The sequence below is a fragment of the Furipterus horrens genome, unplaced genomic scaffold, assembly GCF_987537825.1.
Source record: "Furipterus horrens unplaced genomic scaffold, mFurHor1.1.pri manual_scaffold_3, whole genome shotgun sequence".
NCBI classification, from domain to species: domain Eukaryota; kingdom Metazoa; phylum Chordata; class Mammalia; order Chiroptera; family Furipteridae; genus Furipterus; species Furipterus horrens.
This window is the reverse complement of record NW_028327173.1, coordinates 68,327,062-68,348,893: the sequence shown is the minus strand read 5'-3', so window position 1 is coordinate 68,348,893 and position 21,832 is coordinate 68,327,062. Positions and strand designations below refer to the sequence as shown.

At 38.0% G+C, this 21,832-nt stretch overlaps 1 protein-coding gene across 2 annotated transcripts in view; it reads right to left on the bottom strand.

The window, feature by feature from the left end:
- LRRC8D (leucine rich repeat containing 8 VRAC subunit D) overlaps positions 1-21,264 on the bottom strand; it is a 91,741-nt gene extending 70,477 nt beyond the window's left edge. Inside the window, exon 1 of one of the 2 annotated variants that reach the window (XM_090269712.1) lies at positions 21,146-21,264. The gene's annotated coding sequence lies outside the window, so the exon portion shown is untranslated. Of the gene's footprint in view, positions 1-11,852; positions 11,926-21,145 lie in introns of those variants that run through there. The other variant, XM_090269711.1, reaches the window with a different exon arrangement.
- Between the last annotated feature and the right edge of the window lie 568 nt (positions 21,265-21,832).

Below are 21,832 nucleotides of genomic sequence, written 5' to 3'. Positions count from 1 at the left end.
GGGTGATAAAATATTCTAAAATTGGTTGTGGTGATGGTTGCACAACTCTGTGTGTGTACTAAACACCACTGAATCCTACACTTTAAAAGATTAAATTGTATACGATATGAATTATAGCTCAATAAAGCTATTAAAATTATATATTCAAAAAATTTAAATGACTTGCTATGTCCTTAGGTTAAAACCATGATGTTATGTTTGACTTAACAAAATGCCCTCTACATTGGGCTCTAACTCAGTAAGATTTGTACAAATTTTTCCTTTAAATTAAGTATAAGGATCTGATATATTTAAAATCCTCACTGCCTCCCCTAGCCACTCTTGCTATGCTCTTACCATACTCCCTCAACAGGTTTTCATGCTCTAGAGTTACAGGGCTGCAGGGGAACCCAGGTAACCACAACAGCCACACACTCCTAACAGAGTCTGTTAAGGCCTCATGAGACCAGAAGACAAGGCTGTCCCATCCCTCTCACTAAGAAGGGGCTTTGAAAGGTGAGGGTTGGTTAGGAGGCTAGAGACCCAGAACACCACCAGAAACACAATGATCTCGCTATATGTTTGTGCACGGTCTGTGAGCACTATAAACAAATGTTTTCAAAGGGGAAGGGAAGCAGTGGCGGGAGTGGGGGAGGTGTCCTAAGGATCCCTAGAGGCCACAGATACATTCAAGGGTCTGTGACTTCCAATTGTGTTTTCGTTTCAGTGTTAATCTGAAAGAAAGTGACATAAATACACACAGGGCTGTTTGAATGACCCCTTACCATTACAGTACTGAGAGCTGCATTTATGACTGCAGGGGCACCAAGCAGTTCTCATCAGCAACGCCACTTATGATGTGCTGGCAAGCAAACATTCATCAAGTAAGACTTTGATTTCATGACACCATGAAATGACAGGCAGTAGAGTACTGTACTATATTAATTGCTACAGGCTAATAAGGAAAGGACAGAGGCAAGCTTGATACGTAATCAATATAGTCACACCAAACAAAGGTCAAATGACAGTAAGGTATTCATAATAGTATCTTCATAATGGCATGAAGGTATTACAGAAAGGTTTTATTTTGGTGGCTCAAAAATTACAAAGAGGGGCAATGATAAAAAGTTATGTTCAAGTTGTTTTCAAAATGTGAATGAGTCATTTCTATTACCTATTGACTTTCTTCAGCAGTCTGACACTTAGCTGCACGCTAAAACTTTGAAAATTTTACACATCTGTAAGGAGGAAAATTAACAAACATTATATTCCTATTTCTGATTATAGCAGTAGTTGAATTAGATTATGTTTGATGTTGATTTCAGTCACTCTAAAATTCCAACCTTATCTTTGAATGTACAGGAAAGATATTTACAACATTAGCAAGAAAATTAGAAACCATTAAAAGTGTAATTCAGTGACTGGTAGAATTGTGGTCTGATGGTCCTGAAACAGCAAGCAAGGTCTTCAAGTCCATAACGTGCTTCTCAGTAACATGTGTACTGCAAACAAGTATTCTCTGCATTACTATTACCAAAATCAAGATGCATATGCATTAAGTACATATTACGACTTGAGGCAACAACTTTATATATTTTAAAAAATCAACATAGGTGATTTAGTTTGAGCAAAAGAGCATTCATTCATCATAGTAATATTTTAAATTTCAATTTAATGGTTTTAAAATAGTTTGCATTTTTCGAATGTTTTAATAGTTGCAGAAGAGCAATATGCATAAGGAATATACACCTTATGTTATATTTGTACATATTTAGTATAATTAGGCAAAGCTAATTTATGCCAACAAAGGGAATTTGCTGAAAACTTTTAAAGGAAAGAGATGCTTGTGTGGCTGTTGGATAAGCATTACTATACATAAATAAGAATGTGAAAGTGATTTGGAAGATATTCATTCATTCAAAAAACATCTGAGATACAACTGTGTGCTAGATGATAGGATAGAGTGGGGACCAAGGCAGATATATCTGTGACCTCATGGGGCTTGGAGTTTATTAGAAAAGACAAGTAAATGTAATAAGTATGGGGGAGGTACAAGGAAACAAACAGAAACAGCAGGGGGACTTACAGGTTAAAGAGGGCTTCTTGAAGGATATAACACTTAAGACAAAAAGAAGACACAGTACTTAGCCAGACAAAAGTGAAGCAACAAAGGGGGAAAGAGTGTTATTAGGCATCAGTCACACCCTCAAGTCTTGCTGTCATGAAAACAGCAGGTTAGAGCAACAGAAAGTTGTTCTGTGAGGCTGTAAATAAAGTGTGTGTCTAGAGTACAGTGTGCAGCGAGTTTGGGCACTGGGTGTAGACTGCAGATGGAGGTAGGGACTTCTTGCAAGGTCTTGGAAGTCTTAAGGAGTCTGGCTTTTAACTGCTTATGAAGGAATTCCAAGGGCAATGAAAACTTACTAGAGCGCTTTTGTAGGTCCTGACCCACTGAGTTTTTTTCTGTAAAAACCCCCTAGGCTTCCATGAGTAGAGAGCTCTGGGGGCAGAGGCAGGAACGCAGCTGGAGGCAGCCTCAGCAGTCAGGGCAAGACAGGACGGTGGCCACAGTGGAGCTAGGTACTGGAGCACCATATAGGGGTTTCAAGAGAGATCAGATAAAATTTAAGAATTTAAATATAAGACAGAATTGGAACAACTTGGCAACTCACTGTGATGGAGAATCCCTAAAGTTGGAAAATTTTAGTTTTAGGTGATAGTTAATAAGCTTTGTGGGTGGGTTGGGTGGGGGAGAGAAATTAGGGGAAAAGGGGACAACTGTAATTGAAAAACCAAAATAAAAAAAAATAATAATAAAAAAAATAAGCTTTGTAATGATGCATGTAAAAAGCTATAGTTTCAGGAACTGAACATATGACTACAGGAGACTACAAGCAATTTGACCTCTGTGCCTTATGGGGGGACTGAAAGCCATTGAGATGGTATCTGAGCCATGGTGCTCCAGGGAGAGACATCATACTGCCCATACAGGGACACAGGGCACAAATAAACAACTGCCCAGGACACAGATTCCCAGGACAAAGATAAAAGAATCACAGGGTCAACGGATGAAAGGATGCTAGGGAAATTGCTGGACTACAGCTTTAATCTGATTAACCCTTGTCCTGAATTCCAAATCCCTCACTTATATTTTTTCCCTTAATTCCAAGGCCCTTACCTACACTTTTTCCTCCTTATTAAAAAAACGCTCCTTGAAATGAAATTTAAGATGGTCTTTTAGGGTTCATAACCCACTGTCTTCTCTCAGATCGCCAGCCATCTGAATAAAGCACCAATAAAGATTTGATCCCTGTCTACTTACTGGTTCTGGTGGACAGGCAGCATGAACTCCAAATTTTCCAGTTCCAGTTGTGGGAGTTAAATGAGAAGGATATATTATGGAAAATGTTTAAGTGGTAACTGGTGGATGGTCTTTCACAAGATGAAGAATTACAGATCTTGTAAGTTGAGGACCAGCTGCATTCGAAGACTGCTTTGTACAGATGTTTGAAAAAGCACTTTTGTTTCTCTTGCTATTTCATACCCTCCATCTATTATGAATATTTTTAAAAATTACTGACTTGCATAATCACTCACACTCAAAGGCAGCAGTATTCAAAATAAGTCTGTTTTCTTTTTGGAAAGTCTTGGTTCAAAGACAAAAATCAGATAACAAATTTTTTCTTCTGCTGCTTCTTTTTTTTGTCAGGATCCCAGAGTGACTGCCTCCTGGCTCCCCAGACAAATCTTTTGATCCTTACTATTGACAAGGTGCTTTAATTTAAACCCAAGAACTACAATACTTAAGACCTTTCTTTGACGGGACAATGGGTAACTGGCTCCAGAGGCACTCAGGTTTAAGACGCTGCAGCTCTACATGTTATGTCTCAGAAACAAGTATTTAAATATCAAAAGAAATGGGAACTCAAGTTCAAGTGACCAATGCACCTGGCAGAATTTAACCCCGCATTAAACCTCTCCAGGCACATTTACAATATTCTAAGAACAAACAACTCTGGGAAAATGTTCCCACAACCCACCCCCTCATGAATATTTTTAATATTTCAAAAATGCTTAAAAACCGGAACAAAGCAACTTAAAAATCTCACAGGGTCAGAGCAACTGGAATTAGTTTAAGAATGTATTTTACATGAAAGACACCAAAGCTTTCCACACAGGGCACCCTCTTCACACCAAAGCATAAAAAAAAACAAAGAACTAAACTAATGCAGACCACACACACACAAAAAAAACCATCACGTGAAATTCATGTGTGGCCTAGCCTACAACAGAAAGACCTCAAATAAACAGGCTTGCTTTCTGTGGGCTCCCTCAAAGCAAGAAGTAGAAAAAGGAGAATCACAATCACTTTAAATATCTTCAAAGTGAGACAGTAGAACTTATAAATATTCCAGGTTATTGACATTACTTTGGAGCCAAATGGAAGCAGAGGGCCTCGGGGGGCCCCCCCTCACATTTCCACACAACCCAGCCCATTACCCATTCAGGGAACTGCATGATCTTCACTCTGGGTCTGCCTCTACCTCTTCTCCAGGGGCCAGAGACAGTAAGACTATTTACATGGGTGAGCCTTTATTTTGTTTAACCAACATTTGTGTTATGTGCTAGACATTGTCCCTAATGCTTCACAAGTAAGAACCGCTTAATCCTCATAACAACTGTATGAAGCAGCCACTGTGATTATTGTTTTACATACAAAGGCTCTAGAATCTGCCAGTCAAAACCCAGTAAGTGATATAGCAAAGATTTGAACCCACTCAATCATCTGGCTATGGTACTATAAATATAAAGGTTATTTTAATTTTCTCCTTTTTTCTCTATATTTTATATTTTCTTTAAATGTGATTTATTACTTTCATAATAGCAAAAATCTAAAAGATCATTTTCACTTTGAAATAGAAAACAAACAAAATAAATAAATAAAAAGAAGGCCTTAAATACCTACTGTATGAAATTATAGGAATAAACACCTCATTTGCAGGAAGTCAAGGGGCTAGGCCAGATGATCTTTGAATTATCAGCCATAAGACCTATAATTCTATGCCCTGCTCTCCATTACATAGGCAGTAAGGGGAGCACAAAATGTAGACAAGGGGAGCAATTATGAACATGTGGTCTGGAAAACTAGGATTTACTTCTAGCTTATAAACTATATAAACAGGAACGAGTTGCTTAAGCCCTGTAAGCCTCAGTTTTCTGACCTAACAAATGGGTGTAATTATATCTATCTCCTAGAGTTAACTCACATAAACTCCTTAAAAACATAAAAGTGCCTTGCACAGATAAAGAGGTAAAAAAACTGTTATACATAGTAGAGCTAACTTGCCCAAATATTTGCATATTTACATCATTCCTGGGCCAGAGTAATCAAATAAAGCAAAGATTTCATAAAACCATTGAACATGGACAAAGGAAAGAATCTGAGTAGGAACACAAAGTTTTTCATCAATGCCTTAGTAAGCAAACAGGGTAAAGACCATCTTTGAGCCACAAGAAATGCCTCCCAAGTCCAGAGGCTGGAGTCATGGTGCTGTGTTGGAATGTTAAGAAAACTGCCATAATGTCTCCCGGATTTGCCTTTTTTTAAATACAAAGAGTTATGTTTCAAGAGTAAGTTTCAAGGAGCAAGTTACTTCACCTCTCTGATCCTTCATTTCAATATATAAAAGAAAATCACTGAATTGAGTGGCCCCAAAGGTTTCTTCTAGCTCCAAAAATCTGGATTTCTTTAATGGTATACCAGATCTCTTTAAGTAATGAAGTATGTGCAAATGAGATTCCCTCACATTTTTAAGTGACATCACTCTGTCAAGCAAGTGGGTCTTCAAATAGAATGTAATGAAGAAATTATTTATGTTGTCCCTTTAGCACCCACAACAACTCCCCAAAGTTGTTAAACATGCCTGTTAAAAAGAATGCTTCTGTCCCATCGATAGTGTTCCTCTCTCAAATACAACATTCGCAATTAAGAGCCTGGTTCCAAAACAGAAACTTAAATAGAGGGAAAATTAAACGTTACCAACAGATTTCTACATCCATAACCATTTGTATACTAAGCCTTTTCTCATATCCAACTCCCAGTTAGTGTTTTCATGACCATCAACCACGAAGCAGAAAGTACTACAGTAAAAGCTCATAGGAAAGATAAAGTAGCATTATCATGGTGTTCAGGGCATCCCTTGTGTCAAATCCAAGGGACACAGAGGACCAACAGCTACTTACTGGCTTGCCCAGGTATCACACATTGATGATAATGCTACCTGAGGAGCTCAGGGGAACCCCAGGCACCACTGGAAGGACCAAAGGCACAGGTAAGGAAGACAGCAAGAAAAGGAGAGAAAATAAAGTCTCTAAAGGAATGAAATGGAGAGCAAAATAAAGAAGGGTCATGGAGTGAAAAGCTACAGAAGCAGTGAGTTGTACAAAATAACTACACCGAATGTTTTACATACATTAAATTCACAAGATAAGCCTCACATCATTTTATCCTCATTTTAAAGATAAACAAACTGAGGTTTAGAGAATTTAGATTACTTTCCTAGGATCACGCAACTAGTACTCGGTAGAGTTGTTAGATCTAACACAAAGCTTGTGACTGACTGGTATATATACACATACTTTGTGACCTCAGAGTGCATCTCTGGCCCACCCTCCCATGGGAGATTTCTAGTCTCTCTAAATCCTTGGCCAAGGATGAACAGCCTCTCCAAGATGCCTTTAGTGCTGGGCCCTAGGCAGTGTAGGCATTTCAGTCCAGTCTGGATGGCTTTAAAGATTTCTCATTTTAAGCCAAAGGCTGTCTCCCTGCAATTTCCACCTGCCCTTATCCCAGATCATCACATCTGCAGCACATGGCGTTTCCTGCCAGAGTCCCTATCAATAACTAAAAGGAGGGACGGAAAATGTTACAGAAATCCCAAGGAAGCCCTGACTGGTGTGGCTCGGTTGGGCTGGGTGTTGTCCTGAAGAGCAAAAAGTCTCTTGTTCAATTCCCGGTCAGGGCACATGCCTGGGTTGTGGGTTCAGTTCCCATTTGGGGGCACATGTGAGAGGCAGCCAATTGATGTTTTTCTCGCACACTGATGTTTCTCTCGCTCTCTTTTTCCCTCCATTTTTCTCTCCCTCTATTTTTCTCTCTAAAAATAAATAAAAGCTTAAAAAAAACACTTCCAAGGAAAATCTCAAAAAAATAAAATAAAATAAAAAATCTTGCATATTTTTCAAAACAGGACTTATAAAGAACCTTGGAATTAGTCAACTGACTACAAAGACAATTGAAGGTGGGCCTGTCTTTGGTTAGTTATTTCATAAAGAATGACGTATATCTATTTCTATTAATAAAGAAATCAGAGTTGCTTTAAGTTTTAGTATAAAAGATACAGTTTAAAATATTACTGATTTGAGAGACATTAGAGAGTGCAGAGATTTTTACTTCTTTCAGAAAAGCGTAAATTATACATTTTCTTTACCTTGAAATGGTTCAGATAAAAGCCTGTGTTAAGTAGATTTGTTAGCTTTCTTTCCCAGCTCTGATGAAAGCTTACTTAGGAATGAAAAGCTCATCTAATGTGTGACCTTCGACTTGAATGACTTCACTTTTGGATTGCATCCATAAAGTAGGATTACTACCTGATAAATCGTATTATAAGACTAATATGCTGCTTTTTGGCCTTACTATTACTGCCCGCTAACATATGATTTACTACTTTAGAATTAAACACTAAAAGGAGGGAAAATTTACTCTAGCAAGTACATAAAATATTTCATATATATTATACATATTTATAAAATGTACATTAGTTTGGCAATTTAGAAAAATTATTTTAATGCTCAGTATTTTTACAGGGTACTGCCAAAATCATTTTTGCAATTTTTAAATTTTCACTTCACTGTTTACAAGCAACCTCCTAAAAGCACAAAATGGGACTTCGCCTCTTTGTTAGTGCACTGCTCTAATTTCTAGCTCTCATACTGGCCTGATCACAAGCTCATTACTTCTTTCAAAGAGTAAATGATTCCAGAAACACACAGAGGAACCATCACGAAATAAATAGGCAAAAAGGCAGATCAAAATTAGTAGCTAATGACCCTTTCCTAAGAGTAGTTATTAAAGCATTCTGGTTTATATTTATATAAACCAAGACAACCTATTATACTAGCTTTTCTTTTGGGGTAAAATCTCAGGGTTACAGATAATCCTCTTTCTCTGTATTGAAAATAATGAGAGGATTATTTCTTTCCTCCATTTACAGTTCTTAACTCCAAAACATTTCTCACTTAAGTAATTTTGACAGTTGTGCTTGAGAAGCACAAAGGCAGGCAGAACGCTATAATGTAGGGGACCGATGGCAGAAAGTCAAAGGCAGCAAGGACAACACACACAGGTCATGCTTAGATAAATGGGCTAACATACACTAACAACCCTCCAGAATTTCCATTGTTGTTTCTTTATTGTTTTCATGCATTAAGTCTCTCATTCAAAAATTAGTATTTAAAAAAAGTCAAGTTACTTACCCTTACCCCCCACACCCTCTAAACAGTCTTATAATTTATACTGCAAATACAAACATTCTTTAATATTTTAAACTTGTCTTAGCTACTCCGGAAACTTGATTTCTGATCTCCCAACTTCGTGTAAAGTATATAACAAAATATTATTAAAAAAATCGATTAAGTTTTATTCCTAATCCCTTAAACAGCAATTGTTTATATTTTTGCATTCCTCTCAAATTTGTATATACTATAAAACAGTTGCAATAATCAATGTATTATGAATGAATTTTTTACACTTCATATTTTTGCTAATTGTTTTTTATATCTAAATGTTTAATTCTATTAGCTTCTAACTGAATGATTACTACCTCATTTTTTATATTTAATAATATTTCCTGGATTTAATAATAGGATATATTAAAATGAAGCCTACAATTTTTCAAATGTAAAGAGAAAAAAATAGTTTGCTTTTTTAGACTCTTTACTTTCAAAGACTCAGAAAGCTTTGCTTGTCTTTTGTTAACTTGAATGAAGCAGATAAGCAGCACTAGAGAAATTTCCCAATGTTACAGGCTAACAAACTGTGGTATTTATAAAATTTATGACTTTCTTTAAAAATACATGACAGATTAACCATTTTTAAAAATCCACATTTCATGTTTACACTGAGCAATGAATTCAGAAGATATAATCAACATCAGTAAAAAAGAACAGTAATGTTAATTTTCTCTAAACTTTCACAAGGGGAACAGAGTTTCCTGAAAATCAGACAGACCGACAGCCTCAACTTAGTTACAATCTCTTCACTTATTACCACAGCCAGTATCCGCAATACGCGCCCAAAAAGAGCAGACTTCATACCAGGAAGCCAAAGAATTATTTTAAATTTTGTGTGAAAAGCTATAGTTTAGTTTTCAAGTGTTCTTAGTCTACTCATTGTTTCCTGAAAAACATTAAAAGGCATAAGGACATTCTATACAGAAAAGAACTTAATTATGCAGAAACAGAGGAGTTTGATTAACTCTGTATTAAATGGAAATATTCTGAGGGTTCCTTCTCATTGCGCAGGCAGAGAAGGCCCAGGACAGGAATCGACAGCCTTCCCAGTGCAAGGTGAGGAGCAGCAAACCTGCCAGTGGAGTGAGGTGGTTGTGGGACAATGTGCTTATCTCAAGCTGGGAACAAAGAGAGGGTATAAATTGTAGAAGCATGGGAGATTCTCGGTTTGTCTGACTTCTTCTTTTCTCTTCCAAATGAAGAGTCTTCTTGTTTCTGATTATAAGAGAAATACCTGCTCGCTACTAAAAAATACAAAAGCTATAAAAAATACAGTTAAAGTCTTGTATAATCCTACTACCCAAAGGTAATTACAGTTACTACCTTGCTATATATCATTCCAATTTTTTTTCTATGTGTATACAAACAAATATGTTTTAGTTTTAGTTTTAGAAAGTGAGATCAATTGTAAACTCTAGGGTAACCACTAAAAATTTTGTAAGGGAAGTATAACTTGATAGGCTAAAGGAGGAGATAAAATGCAATCATATAAAATGTTCACCTAAACCCATAGAAGGCAGAAATATCTAAAAAGGGAAAAAAGAAAGAGCAAGTGCAATACATAGAAAACAGTTACAAACATTGTAGATATCGGCCCAACCATATCAATAATCATTTTAAAGGTGAATCATCTAAATACACCAATCCAAGACACAGATTGTCAGGCAATATTAAAAACAAATACCAAAATATATATTTTCTGTAAGAGACCCACTGTAAATATTAAGTGATATGTTAAAAATAAAGGAAGAAATGGAGAAAATAAGGTGTAAACTGCTCTGAGATCTGTTTTTCTACCTTTTCTTGAAAGACAAGTGCAGTAAGACTAGTCTATTGAGATAGTCTATAAATTTCTCAATGTATATATACTTTTCCCAATATATATACTGTCCAATATTTCAAAATGCTAACCTATTTTATACTACTTGAGGAACATAGAATTGTGCATTATTTGAGCCCACAAATTAATAGATGAATACTTAATTTCAATATTTCTCCCTGATCTTGCTTGTTTCTCACAAACAAATCTGCCAGCCATAACACGACAGATTACCCTTCTTTAAAAAGGGCTCTCACTCCTTGTTTCTGGAAGCACAGAATTATTAACAAATTTCCTCATTCCTACCTGAGAGTGTATGTGTATGTACATATATGTATATATTTAAATAAAATTACTGTAGTAGATTTCTCCTTCAATGTGTGTAGCTCAACATTCAACATGAGCTGCTAAACTTTTCTTACTAACAAAGCTATGAAAAAATTTACTGATCCAGCAAGTTCATGTTTAGGTACAATATGGTTTTCTTCTTCCTAAATTTAATGCCAGGAAGGACATGTTCCATTGCTGCATGTCTAGCATACCCCTCTAATCAAACACATCTTAGAAATGGCCTCTCTTAGACATCATGAAACAGTCAACATTTAGGCTCAGACAATTTCACATATCCTAAAGGTATGTTTCTGAAATGTACATACATATCCTGGTTCCTCGTGTGTTGCTTTCTTATTTGTTTGTTTTTAAATAGTATTACATTTGATTTTCTGAGCTTAGAAAAGAAATGCCTGAGAATTTCCCATTGTGAGATGATGCAGGAATCTTTGATCTCCACTACTGAGTTCAGTCAGGCTACTTAGTTTATTTTGAGAAAGCAAATCCTTCCTGTTGTTTCTCAGGAAATGAAAGAACACATTTTTAGACTATGTTTTAATTTCACAGTTTACATGGCTTTAACTTTTTAACTATATCTCACTTTGAAGAATATTTAATTATGTGAATAAATTAAGACTTTCAGAAAGACACTACAGCAGGGAGGTGGAGAGAGAATAGTATTCTCAGACTTCAGCTAAAAGGTAAATTAAAAAATATTTTTATTTATTTATTTACTTTTAGAGAAACGGTAAGGGAGGGGAAGAAACATCAATGTGTGAGAGAGATATTGATCGGTTGCCTCTCTCACACCCCCAACTAGGGACCTGGCCCACAACCCAGGCATGTGCCCTGACCGGGACTGAAACCGGCAACCTTTCAGTTTGCAGGCCGGTGCTCAATCCACCAAGCCACACCAACCAGGGCAAGGTAAAAAAAAAATTTTTTTTTAATGCCTCACATAAACTGTTACACCCTGTTTCTTCCTGGGAAGAATTTTCTAAGCATAAAGTTGCATAATATAGCTTAATGAAGAAAAAAAAATTCTTTCAAATATGTAACAGCAGAGAGAAAGATTAGAAGCTTAATTTTTAAAAGTGTCCTGTCACCTGTTTGGGCTTGTTAAATTATTACAATAATGTCTGGAGCCACTCACCTGATCTGGATTCACCTTCTAATTTAGCCACACCTCTAGGGCTTTAAGATGTCATTTCTGTTCTTCTTAATAGGAGGCAGAGACAGTTAAATGGCTTTGAAGAGTAAACCTTCCAGGGTAAGCACACACCCAACTGAGAAGACTGATGAAATGCTTCAAAGTGTTTCTGATTTCTACAGGCAAAGAAAATCAAGGTGTAGTGAAGGAGATAGGAAGGAGAAAAAACTTAAGATGCTGTCAATATGCTTAGCCTTCTTCAAATGTTGAATTCTACACTACCACACGTCTAACCAAGAGGGAGAAATAAACCCAGTGAAAATAAAACTCAATCATACAGGGAAAGAAACAACACAGATGATGAAGGCAAAGACCACCACCACCACCACCTTTATGAAATGGCCTGCTGATGTCTCAGGGGCCCATGGCACTCAGCTCCCATCGCAGCCCATGCTCCTGGTCCCTCTGCCCGGGCGTGCCTCCTCTCTTCCAATGCCAGGAGCAGCCTAGTAGCAAGCACTTGGGCACGGTCAACTGACAGCTGTCCTGGTCTCATGTTTCACATTGTCAACTCTCCAAAGGCACTGGTGTTACAGTTGCTCTCAGAAAACTCATGAATGATAAATGACAGGAATCTAACCACTCTTATTTTTCTGTGTACTCATATTTGTCTAATGATGTAAAAGTCTCACAGAAATTCTGAGAATTACAAGAGACTTCAGAAGACATTAAGTGTAACTTCCCCCGCTAAAAGATGAGGAAAATGAGGCTCAGTGACATTAGTTGACTTCCCTAAAGCCATACCCTGTTAATGGAAGAACTAAGACTAGACTCAAGTTCCCTAATACTCAATCTATTTCTCCTTTTGTCTTATTTTCCCTCCCTTCCCCTGACACCATCTTCACATTTCAGGCAAGGCCCGTGTATTTTATTTCAAAAGGTCATTTATAATATTCATCTTACTCTATCAACCAGAAAACAAAACAAAACACAACACAAAAAACCTACCATCAGCACCTAATCCACTGACAAAATCCCAACTAGGCCCTCAATGACTTATTACTATTACTCATCCTTTTAAATCAGTGAGCTCCTTTTTCCAAGTTAATTGTTACAAACTTTGAAATGTCTTCCCCAGGCCTCCTCAATCTCAGCAGATTTCATCTGCTCCTACTTTACTGAGAAAACACAAGTCATCAGGAATGACCTTTCTCAACTTCTTTCCCCTCTACTTGCACACTAATCTACCATCATACATATCTTTATCTGGTCCTCGCCTGTCCCAAAGTAATGAACGTCCCTATTCTCTGCCAAAACAAGTCCCTATTCTGAGCATGCTTACACTCTGGTCCTTGGCCACCCTGTCTTTTTTGGAACCATACTCCATTAGTTATTCTCTCTTCTACCTTTGGTTACTCCAGTATTCTCAACCACAATATAAGGAAACAAAAGAATATATGGAAACAAAGAAAAATACCAATATTACTACCATTTTGATTCTCTATTCCTTGCTTCTCCTTTTGTCTGCTCAGAATTTGGTCCCCTGGCCATCCCTGGTGGATCTCAACTACATTCACAGACAAAACCATCACTTTAGTCACTTCCTAATACATGTCTCCAGCCCTGACTTCTCTCCTGGGGCCTAGGCCTCCAAAGATCAGCTGAATACTACACAGGCACCCCAACTTGACTTCAAACTAAACTCACTATTCTCTCTCCAAACTTGCTCCTCTTATGTTTTCCACCCTAATGATACCTCAGACAATTAATCTTCCCAACCAGAGACATCGAGAGTCATCATTTTTTTTCCTCCCTCCCACTTGTCATCAAATCCGTAATTCTCCTAAATAATTCTCAAATCCATCCTCTCCTCTCCTTTCCCACCATCACCTTAGTTCCAGTCTTCATTACTTCCACCTGGATTATTTTAATAGCACTGAACTTCTCCTTGCTTCCTTTTCACATTATCTTAAAACAGTAATTTGAACATTTATCCCACCAAGGATGTTTCCACAATTCCCTCAGGAAAAAGTCTGCACTGCCAGAAGGAGCACATAAGGCCCAACACAAGGCTGGACCAAGAATCAGCACCAAGAGGCACCTCCAGCCTCTTCACCCCACCACACCGCGATCTCTCTGCTCCACTAACTCATATGGTGTTTCTCACACAATGAGCAAATTCCGGGCTCTGAACCTGGGCTGTTTCTTCTGTCCCCTCACCCCTCCTATTCAGCCTGGTAAATAGTTTTATCTTATCCCTTCAATATTCAGCACCAAAATCCCCTTCTTTATTAATTATTCCCTTACTAATGAGAAAACAAATCACTCTCTCCTTTGTACCCCACTCTCCATTACTACTTATCATATTGTATTGCTGTAAAGTGCCTCACATTGTAAGATCCAGTTAATGATTTATATATCTATCTTCTGAGGTCAAGCACTTTGTCATATACACAATGTATCTTCAGAATATCTTCAGAACTTAGCACCACTGGAACACAGCAGGTAAGAGGAAGAGAGATAAAAAAACTAGGATTTAAGTTTAGAGCTCAGCAAATGTCTGCTGAATGGATGAAGAAGCTTGGCTGTCAATGATATCAGAATAACTGAGTGAGAAGGATGGTTAAGACAGGTGGATCTGACCTCTGTGAGGTGGACAGAGGAAACGGAATAAGAAATGCAAAAAGTCCACCTTGATGAAGTCCTGTCCTGGGTATGTACGTTCAGTCAGGTCAGTAGCTGGGGCTATTCTACTCAAACTCTGGTGAATACCTAATAAATCCTGTTTAATGCACAAGAGGAGAACAATTCCAACAGCCCAAGGACATTACTATTATCTGTTTAAACAAGTTTTGGACTCTAGAACATTCTAAATTATAATTCTATTGGACTTTGTGTGAACGTAGTAAATTTTAGTAGACTGCAACCCTCCCTTATATCCATAAAGCACCTTAAGAACTGCAAACAAAAGAAAAGTAAAATACAGCTTATTACCAATATAATTCTGGAACTGGTAGCTAAGGGTAACATCTTTGACTTTAGATGAACCATGTCATGCAATATGTATTTGAGTCCACAATCCCCCCCCCAAATTTCACATTCACATATAACAATAAACCATGTTTTGTACAACATGGTTTCATCACATTTCATAAACCAAGGGAAAAGTGTACTGTATTCTGTATACAGATGTAAACGTCCACTTACCAAATAAAGTGACCTAGCACTCAGTGTGACGTAAATTGGAGACTTAAAGAGAATGAGACACAGTGAACTGAGTACAGAGTGGAGGAAAATAAACTTGGAGAATCCAGCTGAAACTGGCAATGTTTTCCCATTAATAAAGAGACATCTATAATTAACAGGCTTTCAAGAGTGTTCAGCCGTGTATTATGGCATCACACCTCATAAAACATTTATTCAAGAGCCATACCAGGAAGGCACATCTCAGCTTGATAAGCACATGCAGAGAACTAAGAAGAGAAGCCCTTGATGTGAGACACCCACTGTCCTAATAGATGACCAAGCGTGAAAGGCAGCCATAATTGTTAAAAAGAAAAATAAAACTGAGAAGAAAATGCAATGTCAACAGTGTTAAAATTATGTTACTAAATTAATTAGAGAATGTTCCCAGAGAAGTAAACACATTTCTAGAAAATATATTTGCAGAGGTAAAGAGTTAATACAGATGCAAACAAGAGCAAGAAACCTACCTAAAATAATCTAAAATAGTTTTGAACTTTTAAATTTATAATAATTATGCTACTAAAAGCAAGTAATATAAATGTAAATGTAACAAGCTAAGACATATTTCAAAACCACAGTAACTTAAAAAGTATATCCAAGATCCAGAAGTACACAAATATCCCACATGAACAAACCAGAGAGCTCAGAAAAAGATATGTTTAAATGTATGTTTATATGCTAAAAGTAGCACCAAAAATCTGTGAAGAATTGATTATCTGGAAAATAGTGATGGGAAACTGGCTCACAATATGACCTTTTTTTTTTTTAAATAAAAATGGATTTATTCCTTATATCTCCAATTGCAAAGAATTTTAAAAACCCAAATAAGAGTAAATTTATAAAACTAATGAAGTATGAAGAGACTATATTGTCAGCCTAGAATAGAAAAAGACTTCTTAAATAACTCAAAATGTATAGAATGGAATATTAAAAATTGGTGGGTTCAACTACATTAAAATTAAAGATTTGTTTTGTTGTTGTTAGTTAATGAAATGTACCATATGCAAAGTTATCAGGTAAGTCACATACTAGGAGAAAATACCCACAGTATCTACAGGTAACAAGAGATTACTTTCTAGAATATACAAGGAACTCTACAAGAATTCTTTTAAGGAACCTCTTACAAGAAAAAGGAAGGGGACCCAATTCACAGAAAAGGAATTAAATTAGATAAAGAGATGCTCAACCTTACCTGAAAAAAAAAAAAGGCAAAATTAAAATATGAGTTACAATTAACATCTATCAAATTGGTTAAAATCAGAAAATTTATTAATAAAAAAGGAATCATCATGTAGTATTCACATGGAGACATAAACCTGACAACAATATGCACAGTTCCTAGTCAAATTAGTATGCTTATTTTCTAAGATTCAGCAATGTTGTTTTTGACAATACAGCCTCAAGAAACTCTCACCAATAGATTTATTATACCTAAGCTTCTTCAGAACAGAGCAAATTCATACTGCATAAAAGCCAAAAATGTTTATATAAAGGTTGACTCTATGTGTCTTTATTCCTAAAGTCTGCATATTCTCTATGGTTTTAACAGAACCTTTGCTGAAAGGTAGGTAAGACTAAACAAAACATTAACATTTTTCTTTATAGTTGAACTTAAGGACAGAGAAAGAAGTAGATGTAAGGAGGGGAATGTTTTCATGTGAGACTGAGAAACATGGACCGAAGTCCATGTGACTTGGATAAGTTGCAATGTCCTTCTTGGGATGATCACGTTTTAAGTCATATAAATGTCTACTCACTATAGTGTACACCAGAAACTAATAACATATTGTATGTAATTTAAAATTTAAAAATTTTAAAATGTTTTTAAAAAGAAGACATCCATAAAATAAAGTTATAATCTATTCCTGCCTTAGTTTCATCATCTATAAAATGGGAATATTACTTACCCTGCACAGTACTAGAAGAATCAGAGATAATTTACGTAAGTTGTCTAGCACATACAAGGTGTTCAATAAGTAAGAAGTGATTTTTAACCAGAAAAAAGAATATCCTCCACTAACCCTAATAGGTTTTGGTGCCCTGCCCACCCCATCTTAAACAGAATAACCAAGCCACAGCAACAGGCACGGAAACCAGAGACTGATTCAATATGAACCTACGTGTCAGTTTTTCCCACTAAGAACAGAAATAAATAACCTCTCTCCTTCCATATATTTATTGAAAATTGAAAAGAGTATGGTTGGGAAGCCTCTTTTAGCTTCTAGGAAATGAATAAGGCTGCTGGTGGCAGCAATTGTCACAGTGATGATTCTGCAAATGGTGTCAGAGTCCGAACTCTACAAACACGAGGAAGGGCTGTTCTAAAAGTTCTGCAGGGAGCATGCTCTTAGAAGAAATGCAGTTACCTATGACCGAGTAACTGCAAGACCACCAAGCTAACCATGAAAAACAATTAACCCAGAAACCAGAGAAGATCTAAAGTCAGGTCTTTACACATCATGCATTTTACGTACAACGAACAGGAGAATTTCCACCTGGGAATCTTTATAACCTGATGGATAACACATGCACCTTTTACATGACCACTTCAGTATTTTTAGCCTGGAGCAGTTAGTTGTTTTACTTTGGTCCTGACTTCTGGCCTGGGGACTTCAGAGTCCTGGCAGATGTCTGTAGACCAAATTCGTCTCACACGTATATGTACTACTATTTAACAAATCCAGGAAGATGCTGTGATCATTATTTATAACATATATTCAGCTGAGTGATATTAAAGTCACTTTGTCATTAAATATTAGCAATCATCAGAAATAATTAGTAAAACTCTTAAGTCAAAATCTTTGATATTAAATAAAAGCTTCCTGACTTTTGTAATGGTTGAAAACCATTGCTTTAAAGTTTACAATTTCCAACTGAAGATAATTTCTATTTTTTAACAGAAATGAAGAAAAAAGAGAGGGATTTGAAAAAAATAAAAATTCTAACACACATTTATCTCCACTCCGAGTCCTCTCTTGGCCATAAACTTTTCCTTGGCATTTAACATCAAAGCTAGTAGTTACCCTTTCATTCTTAATTCACAAGCTATTGCAACCGTCCAAAACAGACAGAAATGGCAGTGCATTCATTGTCTATTAAGAAAATATACTATCATCTCATCCCTCACTTATAAAAGAAAGATCACTCAGCCTATCTCCTTCTTCCTCCCTACTTTCTCCTCTTTCTCCTGATACTTTATAACACAATTTTATAGAGGTGAAATTACAGATTGCTACAGATACACAATTGTTGGAGGAAAAAAATTCATCCAGCACTTTCTAATTCAGTGAAAATGTACTCCAAGTTTTAATTTATATTCCTTTCAATACAACATAAACCCCTAGGTAAAGAGAGCCTCAACTTTAAGCACTGTAAAGATAAGAAAAAATAAACTTTTCATCTGAGGAATATTACAAAAATATTTAATATATTTCTAAGTGTAGATAGGTTTACTTGTCTTTCCATAATGCTGGCTTTTCAGTGGGTTAACATGAACTAGGATGGAGGAGTTGGGAAGCTATGTATAATGGTGGAATAGTATATATGTATGGTAAGCAGATGTAGGGAGCATCATATACATCATTTATTAATTTATTATCTCTTTTCTGTGATGTACACTGTCCTACAGATAAACCAGAAGTGTTGTTGTTTCTTATTATAAAAAGTTAAAATATGCTAATCTGACCCTTCCAAAAGCTACTGTTCACTAAGGCTTGAATAAGATATCTGTAAGTTAAAACATGCCATTAGAATTGTGGTAGCAAAAAAAATTTTTTAATTAAAAAATTAAAAGAGAGAAAGAAAATCAGACTTGTTCAAGTCCTAGCATCTCCATTTACTAATATGACCATGAACAAGTCACATTTTCTCAAACTCAGTTTTCTCTCTCCATAAAATGAAGTAAATAAATCCTATTTCACCACACTGTTACAAAGAGTAGTGACACATCATAAATGCGCTCTAGAAAATGTGTTCTATAAACACAAAATGGTAATCTAAAGACTAGTTATTATTATTCCTATTATTTATTATTAAATTCTGCTAGAGTAGGCATAAATCCTGTTCCTAAATAGAGAACAGATTTGGGGGGTCATGAAGTCTGTTCTACTTTATCTTGAAGCAGGGTGACAGATGCTGAAGAAAGTCCTCAAATAAATTAATGAACCAGAGGACCAGGTGTATACCTGGGTATAAAACAGAAGCGAAATACTATGGTTGTACAGGTCTTTCAAGTGTCTCTCTTAATGACTTGTTTTCACTTTTATCTCATGATGTATTTGGTAAAAGAAGAGACTTAAACACAATTTACAATTAAATTCAAATTTCAGAAGCTCACATCTATGTATCAAGAAAGAGATGAAATTAATTCCTCAGTTCTCATAGTGTATCTTGGCTACTTACTGCTAACACAATTATGCCAATTATCGATATTATCACAAATGCTCAAAGCAGCTGCATTTTAAAAGAGATTAAAGTTCTGAAGGACTATTAGAATAATGGGATCTTATCATTCAAATTACCGCCATACTGCTTACAAAAAAAAGACAAGGAAGGGAGGAAGCAGTACAAATTTACCAGGTTACCTGCCTACAAAAGATTTATCTTTCAAAGCAAAAATTAATTATGTAGTAACATATTTTATTATAAAATTTTCAAGTTAGAATGGTAGTCAAGCATTCCACATCATCATGAATTTAATTACAGCTAACCCTGCTTCCTGAAGAAGCTTGGAGGCCCAATAATCTGAAGGCGCTAAATGCATGTAATACTGTCATTATGCACTTCCTTCCTTGCTACAGTGAGAGACCCTTCTTTGCAGAATCTCACTTTCCTTCCAACTAGTCATTTGTTCACATCCCTTCCACCAAAATAGAGTAAAAAGGTGCTACTTGCTTCAATCTTGTTCAAACATTTAATTTGAAGCCAATCTTCTCATCAAACTGATACTTCTCAGCCACCCCCACCTTCCCTAGTGTTTCTCCTGTTTTAACAGGTAGATAAAAATATGGGTGGAGAAACAAGCTGGGCTTTCATTGGGGGAGAAGTCAGCCTGACGTAGTCTGTACAGATAGGACCTGCCAGGGAAATGAAGAAGCAAAAAGTCGGTGCATAAAACCAACCTTTTCCTCGAGTGTTCTGTTTTCCACCTATGAACCTCTGAGATGAAGATATGAAAGTGAAATTATAAGTCACCTAGTGTATTTTTTTAAAAACAATTCTCAATTTTAGTCTGATGGAAAATGGAATGTATTGAATAAAGATGCCTGGCTCTTACCTTTAAAAGTACCCTATCTCAGCAAGGGAGCCTGGCTAAGAAACCACAACTGGAGTTAACAAGCCAGACACCAGACTAAACAGCTCAGCACTAGTTGTCCTTCATTCCTGGTCACTACCTTTCCATGTATGTCTGCATCACTAACTCCCTCAGTTCCCAATGTCCTGGCTCCCCCAAAATAGAAAGCAAAGAGCAGGACTCCTCTGTTTCATCGCCTCAAGAGGTGGAATTTCTGAGACCGGACACGAAGACTCCCTGATCTCCCTTCCACCTTACACTTGACCTAAGCTCATCCTCTTCCCCTGCCTAGGACCCCACCTCTCACAATCGCACGCACCACTCTTAACACCCAAGCCTCCCAGAACATTTATGCAGATAAGCCCAGGCCAGCGAGTGAAGAACAAAGAGCCACTGCTTCAGGCAGCAGCGGCGGTAGCGGTAGCGGTAGCAGCGGTGGTAGCAGCAGCAGCAGCAGCAGGAGAGGAGCAGAGGACGGCTGGGGACTCCTGGACCCAGGCAGCCCAGTCTGGAAAGCTCCTGCCTAGTAAGCTCGGGAGATCCCACCCGAGGTTCAGCACCCCAGCCGCGCTGCGACAGAGTTTGGCAGAGACCCTTGAGGGAGAAAGCAGTACGTGGGGCGCAACCAAGAAAATGCACACAAGTCAGGCTGCAGCGCAGAACCGGAGATCCGGCTCAGCGGCACTTGGGCGGGCGGGCGGTGGCCAGTGACAGTTCCGCGCCCTGCCCCGTGGGCTCCCGACCCGGCCCCACGCACCTGGACCAGGCGGCCACCCCGCTCCCTCAGGGCGCTCTCCGGGGACTCGGCTTCCGGTGGGCTCCGCAGGCTGGAACCCGCCGCAACGCGGAGACTTCACTCCTCCATCCTGGGACCCGGCAGCACGTTACAGACAGACGTGCACTTCCTGTTTGAAAACACAGGGGAGAGAAAGAGCGAGTGTTGGCAGAGTGGAGGGAGGGGCGCGGGCCGGCGTGGAGGGAGGCCAAGGGGGCTGCGGCTTGCGTAACCGCAGCCCGCCCAGCCATGGTGGGCACCAGGCGTCTGGACCTGCCGCGCCAGCGCCCCGCCAGCTGGCTCCCCAGGGCCCGGGCCTCCCCCTGCCGGCGACCGCCCTGCGCCGCGTGCAGCCCTTCCGTTTCCAGCCGGGCCGCGGTCTCCCCTCCCCACAAGTACCTAGTCTAATCCACTCCACGCTTCCTCCCGGTGCTCTGAGCGCAGTCTGCCTGAGTTTTCCGCCTTTCCTCTCCTCTCCTCCCCCGCCCCGAAAAAATCGCCTTGAGGAAGGTGAAAGGACAGGGCTGAGTCTTTGCAGGGGAGTGGAGGCTGGATTTATGCAAAATTTTAGGTTAACGGCCACATCCCAGCGTATCCCCTCCAGCCCCTTAGCCTTAAGAGCTTCAGGATGGGAAACTGCTTGTCTTGCGCCTGGATGACTCAAAAGAG